The sequence below is a fragment of the Strigops habroptila genome, chromosome Z (assembly GCF_004027225.2).
Source record: "Strigops habroptila isolate Jane chromosome Z, bStrHab1.2.pri, whole genome shotgun sequence".
Classification (NCBI taxonomy): domain Eukaryota; kingdom Metazoa; phylum Chordata; class Aves; order Psittaciformes; family Psittacidae; genus Strigops; species Strigops habroptila.
In genome coordinates this window covers 9,814,810-9,836,800 of record NC_044302.2, presented here as the reverse complement: position 1 = coordinate 9,836,800, position 21,991 = coordinate 9,814,810, and the positions used below count along the sequence as shown (strand labels likewise).

Below are 21,991 nucleotides of genomic sequence, written 5' to 3'. Positions count from 1 at the left end.
CAATCTGCTTGCATTTTGCGTCACACAAGGATTCTCATTTTATGTACTGTAGTTCTCCCTTTCCCTTAAATGATGCCAAGGAAATTATCATCAACGTTTCTGCCTGCTAGTTTGCTCAAACAGACATGTCTTCTTAGATATCTTTTAAACCAGTTCTGACATTTTAATGGGATGTAATTATTGTAACAAGAAATCCATTATAAAGATGAGATTGAGGTCATATTAGGAAAATATTTCCCCTGTTAGTTATTGTATGCAATGTAGTCCATTGATCTTTTAAAACAGAATAAGATTTCTAAAACCCAAAATAAATATAAAATGTTTATGCAAGTAAAAACAAAGTAAATCCAGGGTGGAAACATTTCTGTTTATATAGATCTAAGGCAAAATATTTCATATGTCTATTCACAGTGACTTTGAGAAACTCCTAATGCTATTCTGCAGGTATACAGTCCTTAGAGAAAAAATGGAGGAGCTCTGAATTCCCCTTTTAATCTATCCTGTGCTCTATTTTGTACATGTGTCAAACCACATAACATTTCTTATGTAATATGGGCTTATAGAAAGCATTTTTCATTTCCAGCTAGCATACTTCTAAATTCAAACGCTCAGACATAATTTAGTTATTTTTTCTCCTATATGTGGATTGTTTATTTACATTATAAACTTGCACAGAAAATGTAACTGTACACTAAACCATTAGTATTCTGTTGGGAAGATTTGTGTTTTGTGTTGGAGGCAGTTCACATTAAACTCAAGGTCTTAATACTCCTTTGAGGCTTCTGAAGCCCCATGGCAACTCTTGAAAAGACTTTTATTTCTTCAGCATATGTAAATTGGATAGGGTGAAGTCAATGTGATTTAAAGCTAACATCTCTTCAAGAGCTCAGATGAGACAAAGGTTTTATTAAATGAAATAGTGAAGGAAATTGAAGTTGCACATTTCAATGTAATGTGATCATGAAGACGGAAAATAATATTTAGTGAAATTAAAAGTGCAGGCTTGAAATTTACATCTCTCTTAATCTACATCTGTTCTTTTCATTTAATTTATCTGACATGCCCCACTTCTTCCAGGGGAATTAGAGAACAAGATCTATCGTATATAGAGATATTAACATGATTGCATTGGGGTCATACATTGAGTTAGGCAACAACCTTTTTACTACATTAATTAGACAGAGGTAATAGCAAATTAAAAAGAAGATTTAAAGTTTGTATCACACACAGATCCTTGCCTGTGCATATAAATAAATACAATATTTATATTCATATGCCCTATACTCTTATTTTAGAATCATAGAATCATAGAATAGTAAGGGTTGGAAAGGACCTGAAGATCATCTAGTTCCAACCCCCCTGCCATGGGCAGGGACACCTCGCCCTAAACCATGTGCTCCAAGGCTCTGTCCAACCTCGCCTTGAACACTGCCAGGGATGGAGCATCCACAACCTCCCTGGGCAACCCATTCCAGTGCTTCACCACCCTCACTGTAAAGAACTTCTTCCTTATATCTAATCTAAACTTCCCCAGTTCAAGTTTGAAACCATTACCGCTTGTCCTACCACTACAGTCCCTAAGGAAGAGTCCCTCCCCAGCATCCTTGTAGGACCCCTTCAGATACTGGAAGGTTGCTATGAGGTCTCCATACAGCCTTCTCTTCTCCAGGCTGAACAGCCCCAACTTTCTCAGCCTGTCTTCATACAGGAGGTACTCCAGCCCTCTCATCATCCTCATAGCCCTCCTCTGGACTTGCCTTAACAGCTCCATGTCCTTTTTATGTTGAGGACACCAGAACTGTACACAGTACTCCAAGTGGGGTCTCACGAGAGCGGAGTAGAGGGGCAGGATCACCTCCATTGACCTGCTGGTCATGCTTCTTTTGATGCAGCCCAGGATGCGGTTGGCTTTCTGGGCTGCAAGTGCACACTGCCGGCTCATGTTAAGCTTTTCGTCAACCAACACCCCCAAGTCCTTCTCTGCAGGGCTGCTCTGAATCTCTTCTCCGTCTAACCTGTAGCAGTGCCTGGGATTGCCCCGACCCAGGCGTAGAACCTTACACTTGGCTTGGTTAAACTTCATAAGGTTGGCATCAGCCCACCTCACAAGTGTGTCAAGGTCCCTCTGGATGGCATCCCTTCCCTCTAGCGTGTCAACCAAACCACACAACTTAATGTCGTCAGCAATCTTGCTGAGGGCGCACTCAATCCCACTGTCCATGTCGCCGACAAAGATGTTGAACAGGACCGGTCCCAACACCAATCCCTGAGGGACACCACTTGTTACACGATTCCAACTGGACATCGAACCATTTACCACAACTCTTTGCGTGCAGCCCTTGAGCCAGTTTTTGATCCACTGAGTGGTCCATCTATCAAATTGATGTCTCTCCAATTTAGAGACAAGAATGCCATGCGGGACAGTGTCGAACGCTTTGCACAAGTCCAGGTAGTGACGTCAACTGCTCTGCACCTGTCCAGCAGTTCCGTGGCTCCATCATAGAAGGCCACCAAGTTGGTCAGGCAGGATTTCCCCTTAGTGAAGCCATGCTGGCTGTCACCAACCACCTCGTTGTTTTTCATGCACCTTAGCATGTTTTCCAGGAGAATCTTCTCCAAGATTTTGCCAGGCACAGAGGTGAGACTGACTGGTCTGTAGTTCCCTGGGTCTTACACCTTCCCCTTCTTGAAAATGGGGGTTATATTACCCTTCTTCCAGTCATCGAGAACTTCACCTGACTGCCATGAATTTTCAAATATGATGGACAGTGGCTTAGCCACTTCATTTGCCAGCTCCTTCAGGACCCGCGGGTGGATTTCACCAGGTCCCATGGACTTGTGCACGTTCAGGTTCTTAAGATGGTCTCGAACCTGATCCTCTCCTACAGTGGGCCTAAGGTCTTCATTTTCACAGTCCCTGCATCTGCTTTCCAAGACTTAGGTGGTGTGGTCAGAGCATTTGCCAGTGAAGACTGAGGCAAAGAAGTCATTAAGAACCTCAGCCTTCTCCAAATCCGTGGTAGCCAGTTCTCTCAATAGCTTCCGGAAAGGGCCCACGTTGTCCCTAGTCTGTCTTTTATTTGCTACGTATCTACAGAATCCTTTTCTGTTATCTTTTACATCCCTTGCCAAACTTAATTCTAACTGGGCCTTAGCTTTCCTACCCTGGTCCCTAGCTTCCCGGCCAATGCTCCTATATTCTTCCGAGGCCGCCTGTCCTAGCTTCTACCTTCTATAAGCTGTTTTTTACCCTTTAAGTTTCTTCAGCAGTTCCTTGTCCATCCATGGAGGTCTCCTGGCCCTCCTGCTGCACTTTCTTCTAGCCGGGATGCAACACTCTTGAGCACGTAGCAGGTGATCCTTGAATATCGACCAGCAGTCTTGGGCCCCCCTGCCCTCTAGGACTATATCCCATGGAACCTTACTAAGGAGGTTCCTGAAGAGGCCAAAGTCTGCTTTCTTGAAGTCCAGGGCAGTGAGCTTGCTGCATGCTCTTCTCACTGTCCTGAGGACCTCGAACTCAACCATCTCTTGATCACTAGAGCCAACGCTGCCCTGGAGCATCACATTTCCAACCAGTCCCTCCCTGTTGGTGAGCACGAAGTCCAGCATGGCACCTCTCCTCGTCAGCTCCTCTACTGCTTGAAAGAGGAAGTTGTCTTCCACACAATCGAGGAACCTCCTGGATTGCTTCTGCTGGGCCGTACCATCCCTCCAACAGATATCAGGATGGTTGAAGTCCCCCAAGAGGACAAGGGCCTGCGAGCTTGAGGCTACTCCTATCTGTCTATAGAGCGCTTTATCCACAGAGTCCTCTTGATCAGGCGGCCTGTAACAGATCCCCACCGTAATGTCCCCCATTCCTGTTTTCCCTTTGATCCTGACCCACAAACACTCTGTTACCTCATCACCCGTCCCCAGACAGAGTTCCATACTCTCTAGCCTATCACTGACATAGATAGCAACGCCCCCTCCCCGTCTGCCTGGCGTGTCTTTTCTAAACAGCCTGTAACCTTCCATTCCGACATTCCAGTCATAGGAGCCATCCCACCATGTTTCTGTGATACCAATGACATCATATTCCCGTAGCCTTGCACACATCTCTAATTCCTCTTGCTTGTTCCCCATACTATGGGCGTTTGTATAGAGGCACCTTAGCCGAACTCCAGATGAAGCTGACTCAATGGCTGGAGCAGCTGAAACATCTCTACATCTCTACGTCTACATTATTTTAGATTGCTCGTAAGGGAAAAACAAATGCATTTCTCAAAGTTTTAGTTTGAAAAATAGACTTGGCCTCAGATTATTTCTGTTTCAAAAGTGAATAGATTTAACATTTACTTAGATGTCAATTTTAAATAGTACTACATTAGGCCTTAACAAGGTAATAGTTTGTCAAGAGTTGATCTATGACCTGTACGAGGTTATGTGTGCCACAAAATTCTTTCATCCTGTACATTTTTTCAGACATTCCTAATTAATTTTTCAGAGTTCAAAATAGTGCATTGCCTCATAAAGTATCATAAATATCTTTCAGGCATTTGAAAAAAGCAAGAGAAGAGGGAATAAAATAATGCAAAATGTGTTTACAACTATTTAAGCTTTAAATCAATTAATAATTGTCATGGTAGAAAGGGACATGGACAATACAATCACTACAAATGTCAGAAAAGGAACTTTCAGTGTTGTGGGCTTTTACACCCTAAGATGTACCGGCAGGCATAAAACACTGCATTGACGAGGGTCAAGAATTCCATCTTGCGCCTTTCTAACCTTCTAAGGTAATTTCTACATCTACATTCTAGCAGTAGGCATGGAATATTTTCAATGAATAGGAAAAAATTGTGTATAAAAGCTCCTTCTTTCTCCTTACACAGAGTCTCACACGTTCGAAAAGATATGAAACTATGTATCTCAGCATAAAATCTAGCAATACAAAACCTACAATTCTGGAGTAACTGTTTTCAAAGCATCCTTTAAAACATATGGCCTTCATTATATATTAAATGATATTTGATTTATAAGACTGAATTTATATTTACTTTTGGTAGAGTTTTTATTGAAGTAATGTATAGTGGAACTAGGTGCAGAACATTGACATAAAAACCCAGGACCAACAGAAAACCTTACCCACCAAGAGGGACTCTACTTCATGTACAAAATGCCTTTTTTGATGTACATGAACTGTCCGAGTCATGGTATGATCATATAAACCATGGAAAATGGGATTTGGAGTAACTTACAACTATCCTGCCTTTTTGGTATTTAACTGAGGCACTTGAATTACTTGGATCATTCCATTACCTTCTGGGGAGAATGTGAATGGCAGGGGTTGCCATTGGTAGAAATCAGAAATTAATATCACACACTGAAACATTCTTAGCATTTCTGTGATATTGATTTCTGTTTTCTGTTGATCTCATTAACTTTTTCATTCAGCTAATATTGGACAGAACATGTACCACTTGTACAGATTTATCTATTTTTACAACAGTTACTGAGAAATTTCAGCAGCAATTTACTGTATAAGTTAAATTTATCTTTCCAAAACAGCAACAACTTTCCCCCTCTGTTGCGATTGAAGAAAACCACTTTTGTGTATTTTCTTTTTCTTTTTTCTTTCATTCTATTGTTCCTTTTTATTCCCTATGTAGATTTGAACAAAACAAGACAGGCACATACACCTTTACTTAAAACAATGTTAGACAAAATATAAATGAAGTATTCTTGATTCAAGAACAACGTTTCCATACTGCGTGTGTATTTTGTATTTGGAAACTTGAAGCTATATTTTTAGATGTGGAGAGGCAAATGTATTTGTTTTGATGTAAAGAGTAAATATGTACGGTCTAACCATGCACCTGGTTATCTGTTATTCATTTAAATGGCTACATTTGATCAAATTTGTTCCACATAACCTTAGATTACTGAAGTCTCAAAATAGTCATTTTGATATCTTTCCTTCACAGCAAATGGAGTAGCACAACTACCTGTAAAAACTCCTTCAACCCACATAAGCTGTGAATGTCCTCTCGAGTGCTAATACTTCTTCATTGCCTGAAAACAGTCACAAGAGGCTTCAGTTGGAATGAACCTCAGCATGTTTGCTTTGATTACTCAGGACAGCTCTGGCTTATACCAGAAGAGCAGAGTAAACCCAAGTATCTTATGCAAGAATTCATACAAATATAAAGAAGTTAATTCTATCTCTTAACATTCTTACTTTCCATGAACAAATGAACAGTTCCAAATTACTTGTAGCAGTTCACATTTCAAATTAATGTTTGTCCCTCATACTTCAATGACACAGGAGGATATAATGTTTGAAACAGTGGGAGAAACCAAATCAATTAACCAGCAATCTAACATAAAAAGTGTTAGATTTGGCTCAACTCTTCACAATTGTTTTTGAAAATGAATATAATCAAGCCCAAAAATATTTCTGTTTATAAAGTACTATGAAAATATATAGACTAGTTTTGTAAAACATTCTTGGTCTAAATGATGATCCTGAGTCTTTACACAAGTAAGGAGAAATTGAAAAGATCTAGCACTCTGAAAACACCAGTTCTTAAAAAAAAGCATAAACAAATTCCTCCACAAAGCTATACTGTTATATAAGTAGTGCAAGTTCTTTTTTTAGGTTATGATGATTTATTTAATCTTTTTTACAGCTCATAGATCAGTCCCTATTTAAAATGGAAGCAGATATATTTTAACTAAGCATTCCTTAGATTATATGGCATGAAGCCTGTCCCAGGTCATATAAACTGGACTTTTTTTTTTTTCCAGTTTTGACTATTAAGCAATAATGGCTTCACTTACTATTTTATAAAGATGTCAAATTTTGCAGTTTCTACCACAAAAAAATTTGGAAAGTTGCAGCTTTCTAGTCATATCAAAATCCATCCATCTGCAGTTGATTTTGTGGCTTTAGTAAATCATTTTGGTGTATGCAAGCACTTTGACTGATATCTAGACTATTTCCCCTTAAAATTTAATGCTTGATGGTTGAAGACAAGTATCTGTACAGTATAAAGAGTACAAACAGCACAGAGAAATAACAACACATATTTCAAGACAATTAAAGAGATCATTTCCTTATCATGACAGCAAAATGGCTTTATATACTGTACATTTATTAGCATTCAGGAAGTTCAGAATGAAATTTTTCTCTTCTCCAAAGCATACATACTTTACATAGATTTTCAGTTCCCATGTCACAGCACACTTTATTTCAACACAGTGGGAAAAAACCCCAATACTATGTTTGTGAAATTGTATGATTTCCTGTGAACTGCCATATGCTGAGTACTACATGTATATGACTGAAGTAAATCTGTCACCTACAGAGATGAGCTGTGCTTTGTATAAATGAAATATTATTCTTCAAAGTGCAATGTCCATAAATAATGGTTTTTTTTACCATTGTTTATATCAATCGGTTGGCCATTTCATTGTTTAGTTACAAATACTACTTGTTTCCTAGATCCACAATTCTTCTATATTTCATATAAAAAATAAATTTGTCCTGTTAAGTTGGTTCAGCCATGTGGTTGCAGAATTATTCTATGGAGATCAAAGGGAACACAAGTGCAGATACTTCAGGAATATTTCAGAAAACCATGTCATGAAGTCTCAAATAACCAAGACTTAAAACAATAACCTTTCAGGTCCACTTCTGCAATTGCACTTCCTTCCAATCACCCATGTCTGTGAACAGCAAGCTGATATTACACGTCTAACATTTAGACAGGAATGAGTAGGACATGAAAGATTACCATGCAGTTCTCACCATAAAGTCAATAGTTTCAGCCTTGAGCAAAGCCAGGGTTGAAGTGTTGGTTGTAGATTTATGCCTTCAGACAGTTAAAATAATAGTTTTCTGAGGTCGAAAGAAGTTACGGAACTTCATTAAAGTTGCCATCACAGACAAATATTGCAACATAGACCTCTCACTTGATGAATGATGCTGTGTGTTTAGATGCAGTCTGATTTAGAGTTCAAACCTTTTGTAGTGCATTCCATGAAGATAAAATATTTAGTGCCACTATGTTTTGGGCTCTATATTTTTGACAATATGTTTCATGCCTCATTTGACACCAAAGTAATGAGATTTTAGTTAATGTTCAAAGACTGACTTCACATTTTTCATGGCAAAAACCCAAATGAATTTTTTTTCTACACTAGTGTACTGATAGTTCAATGAAGCCCTGAAGTATATGTGGACCTTGAGGCAGCCACAGTGTAAAACATTGACTTCACAACATAGAGAAGACAAGAAGCAAAAACACCGATTAATGATTGTAGCTGCCCAGTGATTCCTAGAATATAGTCTCCCATTTACGTTATTTTCCAAATAGTAAAGTGCATTGATACCATGCTAATCTTTTCAGAAAGTAAACAACTTTTCACATTTACAGATAAAGAAATATACATCATAGGTCTCACTTGTTAAGTTTTAAGAAGATTTCTGTGCCAACTCTAGTTTTGCCTAAATTACAATAGGTTTTTGAAAATGAATTGTGAAAAAAACAGCAAAGTCTTGCATGAAACATGGGTGATCATTTCCCTCCTTTTCTCATAGAATAAATTATAGATCAAATTATTGTTTTCCCGAGTATTGAAATCAATACAGTATGTACTCATATGTTCTGTCAAAAGACAGAACAGTTTTTTTATTTTCAAAAATGGAAGATGGAGGGAATTTTCTGACACTTTTATAGCACTTATCAATCAAACATAAGCATGGTCTTTCACCATGTAGCCAACTACTTTTACTATGAAATTCTGAATATGAAGCTAACAAGAAAGCAAACACAGAAAGAGAAAAAAAAAAGAAGAGAGAAAAAAAACCTAATAAAAACCCCTAAAAAACAACCAACCATATTTAGAAGCCCTAAAATGGCCTTTAATATATCAGGCTTGGCTTGCAGTAGTTAACAAGGAGTTTACCCACACAGTAATCAACAGTTTAAATTGCTAATTTAACAGTGAAACACTAACTGGAGTATAAATATTAAAGGGACAGAAAACCAGCCTCAACACCACTGTGCTGTAGCCAGGCTTGTTATTATTAACAATCTAAATTACAATTACACTTTAGTCGCTTGATGGACATAGCCAGAAAAGAACTAGAGATGTAAGAGATTTAGGAGAGGTTTTAAAAATACATAAAAAATGTTACAATAATAATTGATTACATTAGTTGTCTTTCGTATATTATGGAACATAAAATGATGTTAGAAAAGACTAAATGCCTGTTTTCAAAATGAAGGTGTGATCACTATGTAAGGTTGTCTCTTGCACTTGAAGAAATGGATACCAATCACCAATCATTGTTCAGAAAGGCTAAATACTACAAGTTCAAATAGATTATCAGCCATCAACTGCAAAGAAAAGTGTATTTAAATTTAATCAAATTTTGAATGGGACTTCCAATCTTTGTTTCCCAAAACCACATTTCAATAGCTAAACCTCGGGCATAGATATAGATATCAGATAATATTATACAACATTATTATAATAGCTTTTAAAAGTATGCAACACACGATATCTGAGTGTGACTTTTTAATTGGAGAAACACAAAAAATCCACCTGAAAAAAATCTAAGAAACTTTTCATACTGTTTGTGTCAGAGTGGGCAAACAACTCATCTACAAGGGCTTTTGAGCAGGGACAACTTCCTGAGTTTGCTATTTGCAGTGCAATTTCACTCTATTCCAGAACTGGGTATGACAAATCCTCTGTATTAGAAGACATCTGCAGAGAGCAAAATCCTGACTTAATCTGAGGACACATCAAGATGACATAGATTTTAGAGCACCCACCCTTTGCAGAGATGTGCAGGGGAAAAAAAAAATGGTATTGCTTTCTCATAACTATTCAGAATGTAAGGTTACTCATGTGAGCTCCAGGACAAAACAAGAGGCAAAACTAGAATTAGTAACAAAATTAGCACCTGAGCTATAGCTGAATGTTGCAGAATTATAGGTGTGGCATGACCTCTTCCAAGTTCTTTCTCCTGCCAATCGTATCCACTACTCCCTCATTCCCCCACCAGCAGGAGTGCACTGTAAAAGATGTATAGGAATGGGATCTTAGAGTGGCTGATAACATAGATTACAACTATGGAGCTGTCTAGCCTCTCCCAGCCATTTTTTGGCACAATTCGCACCCATCTGTTCCCTTTCATGCCGCAGTCCAGAGGGAAGCAGATGGGACGTACTCTGCAGTCTTCTTCTGAAACTCATATTCATTACAACCTAATTTTAAAAATGACAGTCTTGCCATCAATACTGTTGCTCAACTAATTTTTTTCCCCTCTACGGAATCAAAAATAACCTTTATAACCTCTAGGCTTTGCCTGTAAAGGTCCTAATGTTAAAGAGATACTAACAAGTGAAGCATCTTCTCATCCCTGGAAGCAATCTTGTTTCCGTTCCAAGCCTTGGACTGGATCTGGGCATGACTCTCTAACATGCGGTGTGGCTGATGCTCCTCTCATATTTTTCAGCAAAGGCAGAGGAGTGAATATTTTTTCTACTTTGTCAGAAACTGCTACTGCTGTTTGTTTCACAAGCTGCCAGATTGCTCACTCTTTTTCTTCCTCATGTTCTGCTCTAAAGGAAGCACTGTCTCGAACACTTTGCTATTTCATGATGATTTACTTTTAATAAGTCTTTAAGAAGTTATTCTTTACCAACATCATTGAAAGACTATACAGAAAAATCATTGGATGGAGAAATAGTTATGTTTTTTTCTGCCATTCTTCTTGTGGTTTTGAGTATAGACCTGTTCTTTAAATGAATTCCATTCCATGTAATGATAACTTTCTTCATGGACTCAGTGTATAATGATCCCCCTTCACTTTGGCCTTGAATTGAGTTTACAGTAATGCTCTCCTGACATCCTAATTTGCAGTTTTATACTCTTCATTTTTCAGATGGTTTCTTCTTTTTTTTGAAAGACTGTAATGTCATAAACCATTCTTTTTCTCCTACAGTTTTACCCAACGAAATAATTTAATATTAAAAATATTGATAGACTAAGAAAATACTGAAATCAGATGACTGCCACTACTTATTGGAACATATCTGAACAGAAGTATCTATGAATTTCTAGGGTCGTCTTCTTGTGTGCTGAATCAGGCATAAGCAAGTGCCCATTAGAATTAATTTGGCAGTCCTGTGCCAAACCAGTTCAGGTTCTATTATTCCCCTATAATATATACATCTCAAGGAGCAAACACCACTTCTCATTGATCATTCCTATCCAGGTCAACGTTAAATAAATGCAAGTAAATCATGATGAAAGAGATACAAGACAGGCAAGGGTTCACTTTTTTGTTACCTTAAGAGTGCAGGTTGTGAATGGTTGTGAATGATGGTGTGTGACTGTGAATGAATAGAATTTTACTTCTGTGTGTCTAGCAGGAGAATGTAGAATAGAAGAACTGGGCATATATAGGTAACAATGATAAACATTAAGAAACCCAAGAAATGCTACTCATTAGCAAAGCTTCTATGACTTCCCCATGCAATGCCTCAACCTGACCTACAGCAATGAAGCACTTTTCACGCTGCTGTATCTTAAGCAAAAGCCTTGCTGATTAATTCCTTTGTGTTGTCCTGACATATTTTTCTTAGATAGATATTTCTTTAAGAGGGCAGAAAAGGCAAAGTATTTATGAAGTCTAGACTGACGCAATCACAGAATCCTGCCCTTCCTCTCTTCACAATGGAATACACGAGATCTTTACAAATGATAGATCTTTCTCTTTGCAGTTTTTTTCCTGTGAATTTGACCTCATGTTCAGAACATGTCTTTATGCTTTCTGGTAACCTTGAAGAATATCTAGGAGTATGCAGAATCTTAAACATTTCTTATTCCCTCAAGTAAACTGGAAAACGTTACAGTCTGTTCCATATACATGAGTTACTGCCGTCTAGGGCTGATGATTCAGGCATACCACATACCAGCTCTTGCCAAAAGGCAAGAGTGGTTATCACTTCCTTTTTGCACTGCTTTAAGTAAATTATTTATTACAAGTTCAATTGAATTTTAAAATACAAAAATGTATTTTTTGCCTTAATTTTAGATTCTAACGTAATTGTTTGGGTTCTCCCTCCCCACCCCCCCAAAAAAGAAAGTTCAAAGTATTTAAAATTTAAGAAGTCAAAAAGAACATTGAAGAAGGATTTAAAAATAAAACAGTGATAACAGAACACAGTTTGTTTATGGAGTGGAAAATTTCTAATTTACTACATATGATCATGCACCACACACAACTAGAGCATAGCTTATACATATACATATTTTGGTTTATATATTATATTTAACTTCTCAAACAAATGAGAAAAGAGCGTTCAGAGCTCACGCAGAATTCTTCTGCTGAATTGTGCTATCAATTCTCGCATCTTCTCTCACTTCAGGGTTATAAATCTTTGTTTCTTTTTGAAGAAGTTGCATTAATATTTAATTGAAAAACTTCATAAATTGGTAGAAAAACATTACACCAAACATTGAGTAATACCCAAGAGAGTAAATAGCAGGATTTATGTTATGTAGTTTAGTTGTGCATTTGCATTTCATTCTAATATCACTGACCTACAAAAAAAACCCCTGCTCTCATTCTTACTGCGTACAGGAAAAGCAGGGTTTTTTTCTCTAAGGATATTAAACCCATGAAAAATCCCCATCTAACTTGCCATTTACCTTGGCCATTTTGCGATGGATGCTTAAAAGGTACAGACTTGTTTTCAGGGCATTAGAGAAATGCATAATTAAATAAGTAGCTCTTAGCAATTTGAGATACATTTCATCATGCACAACTCTTCCTTTTGATTTAATATCACTTATTTTCTGAAGCCAGATGCACTATAACTCTGATATTAAAAGGCATTCATGTACTGAAGGTTAAACCCTAGATGAATCTGAAATTATAAAAAATTGATTGATTTTGAAACAGAAGTATCACCGAAAAGAACAAATAATTCAAAAGGTTCATCTTGAGAGGAGCAAGTTTAAGAGCTATTCTTATGTAGCATCTGATATATTTAATTCATTAACCTAAAATATTTATGTTACATAGGTTAAGAGTGAGAGGAAGTATGTTGCACTTAAGATACTCTGGCTATCAGAATGATGACTCTCAATTTCTGGATCCTCACTGTGGAGAAATATATTATTACCATCTACCCCTCAACTGCACACCCACAGTGAAGCTGAAAAATGCATTTCATATCAGTATCTTTTCAGTTCTAGTGCTTCTTATTAAACTTCTTTATATGTTAGCTGTCTATTAGGATTCAGGTTCTGAAACAGTATGTGTACTAGGAACTGATTAAAGCCTACAGAATCATAGAATCATAGAATCATAGAATAGTTAAGTTTGGAAAGGACCTTAAAGGTGTAATATTCTGAGGTCCTACATTCAGATATTGGGTCCTATATTCTAACATTTTGATATCTTTTAGCACCCAAATGACATAATTTTAGTATAAACTATGAATATATTAAATTAAGTCATTGATAAACCTTGTATTCAGACTTCTGTTTTAATTTAATGTATTTTTAATGTGGAACAATACATTTTAAATTATGCTAAACAACTGCCTACATATCTCACTTCTTGATTTTAAAACCTGCACTAATGATTTTATAAAATACTGCATTAAAACACAAAACATAAACATTTGCATGCAGAATATACTTCTCAATGAAAGGTAGAACCATGTGTCAAAATGGGGACAGTTTGTGTAATGACAAACTTAAGTGTCAATCTTTAGAACCAAGCAAACTCTTTTTTAGCTGAGACCATATTCTCTTGATTTTACAATCACTCAGATGTGACTCCAGAATTCATATCTGTGTCTGTGCAGTTAGAGCTTTTTCAAACACTGAACTTACACTGATGTCTCAAGTGAGATACTGTTCCATATCCTTCAAGGTCCCAAATGAGTACTTGTTCCAATTTTGAAAGTCTAAGCTGCATTTTTGTGTCTATAAGAACTCTGTATTTGGGACAAGTACAGAATATATAACAGATATCCTGTACAAATCCACTTTGGATTAGAAGGAAGATTTTATCTTTCATCTTAACGTTTCTAATTCTCGGTGGAATAATGCTTGAAGTTTCAAATTTGCATGTACCCATTCCTCTCTCAGATCACAGCAGTGTTAGTGAATAAATTCAGCCCGTACAATTCTCGTTGGCCAGGTTTTCTGCAATATTGTCCAATATAAATTGCCTTATAATTTTTTTTTTTTAGTCATCTTCTCTTGACAGGCATTCTTTCATGTTGGAAAACCATAATTAAGGCATTAAAACCATATAATCACTACACTTTAAATACTGGGGTTGCATTCTTTTTTGGATTTTTTATTTCTCCAAGTGTAATACAGAGGTTAGCAAAATATCTTTGAATTAAAGGTCCCTTGAAAGAAAAAAAGCTCTATAAATTCAAACAGTAGGCAAAACATTAGTATTTTATAAGATTATAATTTCTTCCTGAGTCTTTCTTTTCCCCCCTTTCTTTCTGCTGTATTGGGGTTTCTCTTCCCAATAGCTGGTTTTACTATTCTTTTATTCATTTTTCTATTTTCTTCCCTTTGTAGCCATCAAAGATGTTGTGAAACAGTGTGACATTGAAAAATAAATGTAAGTTGTATGATAGAGGGAAAAGATTTTTGGTGTTTAACAAGCAGCAACTTATAGAAGATTGTCAAAAAGCAGAAAAATTCTGTTTTGTCCAGTTACTTGTTTTAAACTGCTCTAAATTTTGCTTTTTTGTCATATAAGTTACATTAATGTACAAATAATTTCTGAATTTGGCCTGTCATTTTTGTCCATGAGCTTCGTTTAATGGTTCAAATAAATCAGATGGTGAACTTGTCTTCCTACCGTTTCAAAGGTTTTTATTCTGTAATTCATGCTGCCTTGCTGACATACCCCAGAACTTTATGCCTGCTGTTACTACGGTTCTATGCTGTAATTCGTTATTAGCAGACTTCCCTAGTACAGATTTTTTTTGGTCAAATATTAGCATTTAGTACCGTATGCTCATCAGATCAAAGATCTCTGATCACAATATTCATGTGCCCAGAGAATTCCATTGCTTCTTCGTGGAAGAGCAGGAAGGATTCAGGTCTGCTACAAATATGTCTCTACAAAGTAGCATTATTTATAAAAAAGACAACTCTTAAGGCAGATCTTCCAAGGTTCATGCATGTCCTAATATGTAACATTTCTAGATTACCTTTTCTGTCTGCCACTTCTTCACCATACTTTGAAGTCAGAGAGGCACAGTGCATAAAAATCTCCTGGTTTTAATTTTTTTTTGTTATAATGTTTCGTTCTTTGTTGCAGCAGCAATTTACAATGAAGAAGTCTGACTAGTGAACCATTTCCACACTGCAAATGAGTACATTTTTGCTCTATAAAAGGTATGACCTACTTTAAAAATCTGCTCCCACTGTCTTCAATTTGCTTGCATAACTTAACTTACTTAATTATTATCCTTGAATATTTATACGAATGTGCAGCCATTAATGAACAGATACAGTAACAATGTAAAACCTCAACACTGACAGTTAAGCTGAACAGACAAAAGTCAGATTTTAAATTTTCCTTTAAAATAATTCTGCTGCCATCCTTTTGGTCCACTGTCTACTGAAGTTCTTACCATACTCTTAGTCAGATTCTCTGGGAAACAGACTTCTTCTTGAATGCAATAAGTGGAAATATAGGTATGTGTAGAACAAATACTAACCTACGATCTCACTCACCTTTGTTATTTACTACACACCACAAGTAATGCCAAAAGCTATTAATCAGCAAATTGAGTCAAAGTTCACCAAAATAAATAGAAAGCTTGCATCTGACCTTGAATGTGGTGGAATTTATGTAAAATTTTAAAAATAATAGGATAAAATAACTCCTCCACATGGACAGTCAAAAACTGCTTTGTCACACCAAAAATACACAGATGCAAGAGGAAGGTATACTTTAGACATAATTCTCATGTAGGCATAATCCGGTAACTAAGTTTCAAATTTCTTTCCCTGATAAATTTTCTTTAATTGGACAGAAAGTTCTATAAAGTTTCAATAGAAAACCAGCATCTTATTCTGTGATGGCTCCATCATATTTGTCGATAAGAACAGAATGCAGCTAAGGAGTAAATTGTTATGCTTCTTTTTCAATAAAGATTTCTCATAGCTCAATTGTGCCAAAATATTGAGCTAGTAATCTAGTTAACTTATATAGTGGTCTATTCTTTTTAATGACCATTAACTGATGCTGCCAAAAAAGACACCACTAAGGGTTCTGTGAAAAATTCTAACTCTCTTGACTTTGTGCCTTTAAAATGGGGTTTTAAAATGTCTTCAGGATTCAGTTTTTGCAAGTTCATTTTATGGTTTTATCCAGTTTTCATTTTATTTAATTATCCATTTATTTCCCTTGTCGTTTTTACTGAATGTTTCAAGCCACCTGTCTCATTCAGATAGCTTTTGGCCATCAACTTGCTAAAACCTCTGCTGAGAATACAATGTTTCTCAAATAGTATATAATTTTATACACTGTAACTTGAAGATTAGCATAATTTTATCATCTTTCCCATATTGACACAGTTTACTCTAAATAATGTAGCTCCATGTTTTCTATACCTTTAACAAGTTAGAAGGATCTTCCACCTTACAAGCCAGAAATAGTTCCTCTTCCCTGGCAGCTGAAGGTATTTCACTATGACCCTTGTTAACACTGACTTCATTGGAGCTATACCATTATAGCATGCACAAGATGTTATTTATGAGCTAGATCTCCCTTCTTATATGCAAATATTTTCAGGCCTTCTTCCTTTCATGATCTGCTGATGCTCTCAGGCAGCGCAGTCTTTTCCTCATGCCTGAGAGAATACAAAGTTAAAGAAAAGATGCTTACCTCTGTAGTAATTACAACACCCACTTTATAAACAAGGCAGCATTCTCCTCTCAAAAAATCATATGTTCTAGTCAGAATCCTGAGATGCCTAGGGGAGCACTGCAGTTGGTACTGACACCAACAAAATGTGATACACAGAACACCTTGGCCAGAAAAAAAGAATTCCAAAGTAACAGTCGAGGATATATTTGCTGTATCCTTGTTTATGCCGAGAGGATTAGGGAGATTTTAATAACTTTTTCAAAGGATGAAGCATACAAAATAGTAGTTTTAGATATTAAAAGATTGGTAACAAAAGCTTCCAGGAAAAGGTATTTTTGCTCAGTGATGGGTTTGTTGGTTTGGGGTTTTTTTATTTTGTTTTGGGTTTGGGTGTTGGGGTTTTTTTTTTCTGTTATAAAGATATAAAAAGAAATCACTCCAAATTAAGATGGTCTTCTCTAAACAGCCAAAATGAAATTCTACATTATTTTGGTTTGGAAACAATGAAAATAATAGTGTTTTTATTGAGAATATGCTCCTAAGAATACCTGGTGGCTGTTAGACGAAATTAAGACAATTCTCACTAGTTTCATGACTTTTCACTAACCCCCTAGCATTATTGAACCAACCAGACAGTTGACTGAGATCTTCCTGACAAGCACAATTCCAGTACTTTGCTACTCTGCTTGTCAGAAATCAACATGCATGCTCAAAGAATCAGCATTTTGACATGAAAAAACTGTTCTCTTGCAAAATCACCAAATGGTACTACTTATAACTGTTTTAAGAGCAGAACATGATTTACCTGTACAGCTGTCAGAAGAGCAGTTTTTACTATAATGGTTCAATAAACAATTGTCTTTTTCCAAGAGTCCAGCTGACAAAAAAGTAGATTTGCATTCATGTTTTGTGTAAGAAACCATACTGCACACATTCAACAGAATATCTTTAAAATGCTGATCAAATGTTACCCTAAACTAACATATTATGTTGAAATTTCAGATTCATAAAAATGAACTTAAGTTATGGAGTTCCTCTCTGAAAAAAAGAATTCTGCCTGAAGCTGGCTTAATCTGTGGTTTGATTAGGTTAGTTGGCTATTCCAGATCATTTCCGTAATAAGAATAAATTGACTAAGATGTGCAGTGTACTAAAACATTTAAAAAATACCTTTTTATCTTAGAATTCCAGCTGAACATGCTAAGCTTCAGAGAAACCTGGGAAAGCTCTGGGGAAAAATAATCTCTGTGCACTCACCTGAAATGACAAGTACTGGTGCAGCATTACTATGAATAAGTTCTTATAGTTAGAAGCAATTTTAGATTTGCAAGCATTAAACAATTCCAGTCAAATACCTCACCCAAGACAAGAAATTATAGCCAAAACACTACTTAACATCATATCAAGTAGCTCTCTGAATTGCAACAAATGGGAATTACAATTCAGTATTTATTTCTGTCTTTATTAACTTATTCAAAAGATTAAAAAGCCTATTCTCTTCATCATTTCCATGATACTTATTTACTGCTCAGTAACTCCTAATATAATTTCCAAACCATTTACAACATGAAGATACAAATAGAAATTCAGATCAAAATATTTTCCATTTGGGAAATTAAGTATTATTGCAACACCACATAGATTGTTTGGTTGATACGCTGGAGGGAAGGGATGTCATCCAGAGGGACCTTGACACACACGTGAGGTGTGCTAATGCCAACCTTAGGAAGTTTAACCAAGCAAAGTGCAAGGTCCTGCACCTGAGTCAGAGCAATCCCAGGCACAGCTACAGGTTGGGTGGAGAAGTGATTCAGAGCAGCCCTGCGGAGAAGGACTTGGGGGTGTTGGGTGACAAGAAACTTAACAGGAACTGGCAGTGTGCGCTTGCAACCCAGAAAGCCAACTGTATCCTGGGCTGCATCAAAAGAAGCATGACCAGCAGGTGGAAGAACGTGATCCTGCCCCTCTACTCTGCTCTCATGAGACCTCACTTGGATTATTGTGTACAGTTCTCGTGTCCTCAACATAAAAAAAACATAGAGCTGTTGGAGCAAGTCCAGAGGATGTCACGAGGATGGTAAGGGGGCTGGAGAACCTCCCGTATGAAGACGGGCTGAGGAAGTTGGAGCTGTTCAGCCTGGAGAAGAGAAGGCTGTGTGGAGACCTCAGAGCAGCCTTCCAGTATCTGAAGGAGGCCTATAAGGATGCTGGGGAGGGACTCTTCATTAGGGACTGTAGTGGTAGGACAAGGGGTAATGGGTTCAAACTTAAACAGGGGAAGTTCAGGTTAGATATAAGGAAGAAGTTCTTTACTGTGAGGGTGGTGAGGCACTGGCACAGGTTGCCCAAAGAAGTTGTGAATGCTCCATCTCTGGCAGTGTTCAAGGCCAGGTTGGACGGAGCCTTGGGCCACATGGTTTAGTGTGACATGTCCCTGCCCATGGCAGTGGGTTGGAACTAGATGATCTTAATGTCCTTTCCAACCCTAACTATTTTATGATTATATGATTCTATGAGTCAATGATTCTTTTTCTAGACTTATTAAAATTATTACTGTAACAGACATCAGGGATTTGGTTTTGCATCTTTTTTGAGAAAAGGGATATCCATAATTTAGCTGTTTAAGTGACACTTAAGAGACTCTGAAACTTTATAAAATGGGAAAACCTGACTGTTATAGGTCAGGTTATATTGCAGAATGCAGAAAAATATGGTTCCAACATCAGTCCACATCAAAGCCTGAGCTGGTGCTAGTAAGTGAAAGTGATTGTCAGCTGGGCCTAACAGGGCTATGAAAGTGTCTCTGTACCACGCTCTGAAGCACTTTGGCTCCCATGAGAGTTTATTAATTCAGCTAGATCACCTGTTCAGACCAAGTGAGCTTCATGAAATCTGTAGCCATCATGTCCCTTTAAAACACACTGCTGGGGTAAGCACATTGTGAAGAAATTTAAAATGTTAGCATAGGTATGGCTAGGCATTTTGGCTCCTGTTCAACACCAGCATTTGAAGTGTATCTGAAAAAGAAATAAGTAAGGACTGTATGACAGCATAGAACTGAATGGCAAGTAAAAGAGGAAAGAGAATGAAGGGGAAAATAGAAATGAAATGGTTAGTTCCACTATCCTAGAGATGATATGGGAGCTGTTGTAAGATCACAGCACTCCATCCTGTCAGTATGAATCATTTACTCAGATCCAAATAAAAACTGAGTTTAATTATGGAATACTCCATTTTGAGGGTCTAAATAGTGTTCAAGACTCTCGAACTTCTCTTTTCTGGTTTATGAAATCACCAAATCCCTTTACTGGCATTATAGACTCATAGCTCACAGCTGTCGCTATTTCTTCTGTGTATAATCTCCCTATTTTCAGGAAGTTATAAATTGTGTATTAAAGGTTCTCTAAGGGATGAAACTCAGTATAAAAAAAAAAATCTCAAGCCTTGAGTGATATATTTCACAAAACTATTTTATAAAATAAGAAAACCACTGCTGTTAGTCTTGGTCTTGTTTAAACCATAACAGAGCCAAAGCATGAATAGTTAATAGCAGTTCTGTAAACATCTAAGCTCTTGAAAATTGGATAAAAATAAATACCTCTCCCCCACATATATATGGTCATCCAAAAAGGACCCAGAAGTCCCAAGAAATTAAAGGTCTACATTTTTCACTCAGAAATATATATTCTAATGCAAACATATGCTTACAACCATCTAGGAATCATAACATAATGAGATCATTATTTCTAATGGAAGTCTGTTTAGTCTATACTAATAAATATGTAACTAATTACTTTTCCTTTTAAAAATGTTCTTTACAACTCAAAAAATGCAAAGCAGACCATAATTTGTTAGCTCTATATTTTCCTTTCTTTAACAATTTCTTCACATTGCAGGTAATGGAATAAGTCAATTCAGCACTATTAGTCCACACATATCATGAATCAGGGCCATCTTAACCACATGTAACCAGCATGCATGCATGTGAAAAGGATTTTTTTCACTTGCACAGATCAATCACAGATGTGCAGAGATCCTGACTTTAGACATACCACACACAGAATCATAGAATCATAGAATAGTTAGGGCTGGAAAGGACCTTAAGATCATCTAATTCCACCCCACATGCCGTGAGCAGGGACACATCACACTGAACCATGTTGCCCAAAGCTCTGTCCAGCCTGGTGTTGAACACTGCCAGGGATGGAGCATTCATCTCTTCTTTGGGCAACCTGTGCCAGTGCCTCACCACCCTCACAGTAAAGAACTTCTTCCTTATATCTAACCTGAAATTCCTCAGTTGAACTTTAAACCTATAACCCTTCAACCTAGTGCTACAGACCCTGATGTCCCTCTCCAGCATCCTTGTAGGACCCCTTCAGATACTGCAAGACTGCAAAGAGGTCTCCACACAGCCTTCTCTTCTCCAGGCTGAACAGCTCCAACTTCCTCAGCCCGTCTTCATACGGGAGGTTCTTCAGTCCCCTTACCATCCTCGTGACATCCTCTGGACTTGCTCCAACAGCTCTATGTTTTTTTTATGTTGAGGACACGAGAACTGTACACAATAATCCAAGTGAGGTCTCATGAGAGCAGAGTAGAGGGGCAGGATCACGTTCTTCCACCTGCTGGTCATGCTTCTTTTGATGCAGCCCAGGATACAGTTGGCTTTCTGGGTTGCAAGCGCACACTGCCAGTTCCTGTTAAGTTTCTTGTCACCCAACACCCCCAAGTCCTTCTCCGCAGGGCTGCTCTGAATCACTTCTCCACCCAACCTGTAGCTGTGCCTGGGATTGCTCTGACTCAGGTGCAGGACCTTGCACTTTGCTTGGTTAAACTTCCTAAGGTTGGCATTAGCACACCTCATGTGTGTGTCAAGGTCCCTCTGGATGGCATCCCTTCCTTCCTCCGTATCAACCAAACCGCATAACTCAGTGTTGTCGGCAAACTTGCTGAGGGTACTCTCACTCCCACTGTCCATGTTGCTAACAAAGATGTTGAATAGGATTGGTCCCAACACTGATCCCTGAGGGACACCACTTGTTACTGATTTCCAACTGGACA

General features: G+C 37.4%; 1 long non-coding RNA gene across 1 annotated transcript; it reads left to right on the top strand.

Moving 5' to 3' along the window:
• The first annotated feature begins 319 nt into the window (after window positions 1-319).
• LOC115600726 lies at window positions 320-21,150 on the top strand. The gene is made up of 3 exons (XR_003989121.1): window positions 320-330; window positions 1,312-1,321; window positions 20,997-21,150. It is a non-coding gene; the product is annotated as an uncharacterized LOC115600726 (long non-coding RNA).
• Window positions 21,151-21,991: the final 841 nt, after the last annotated feature.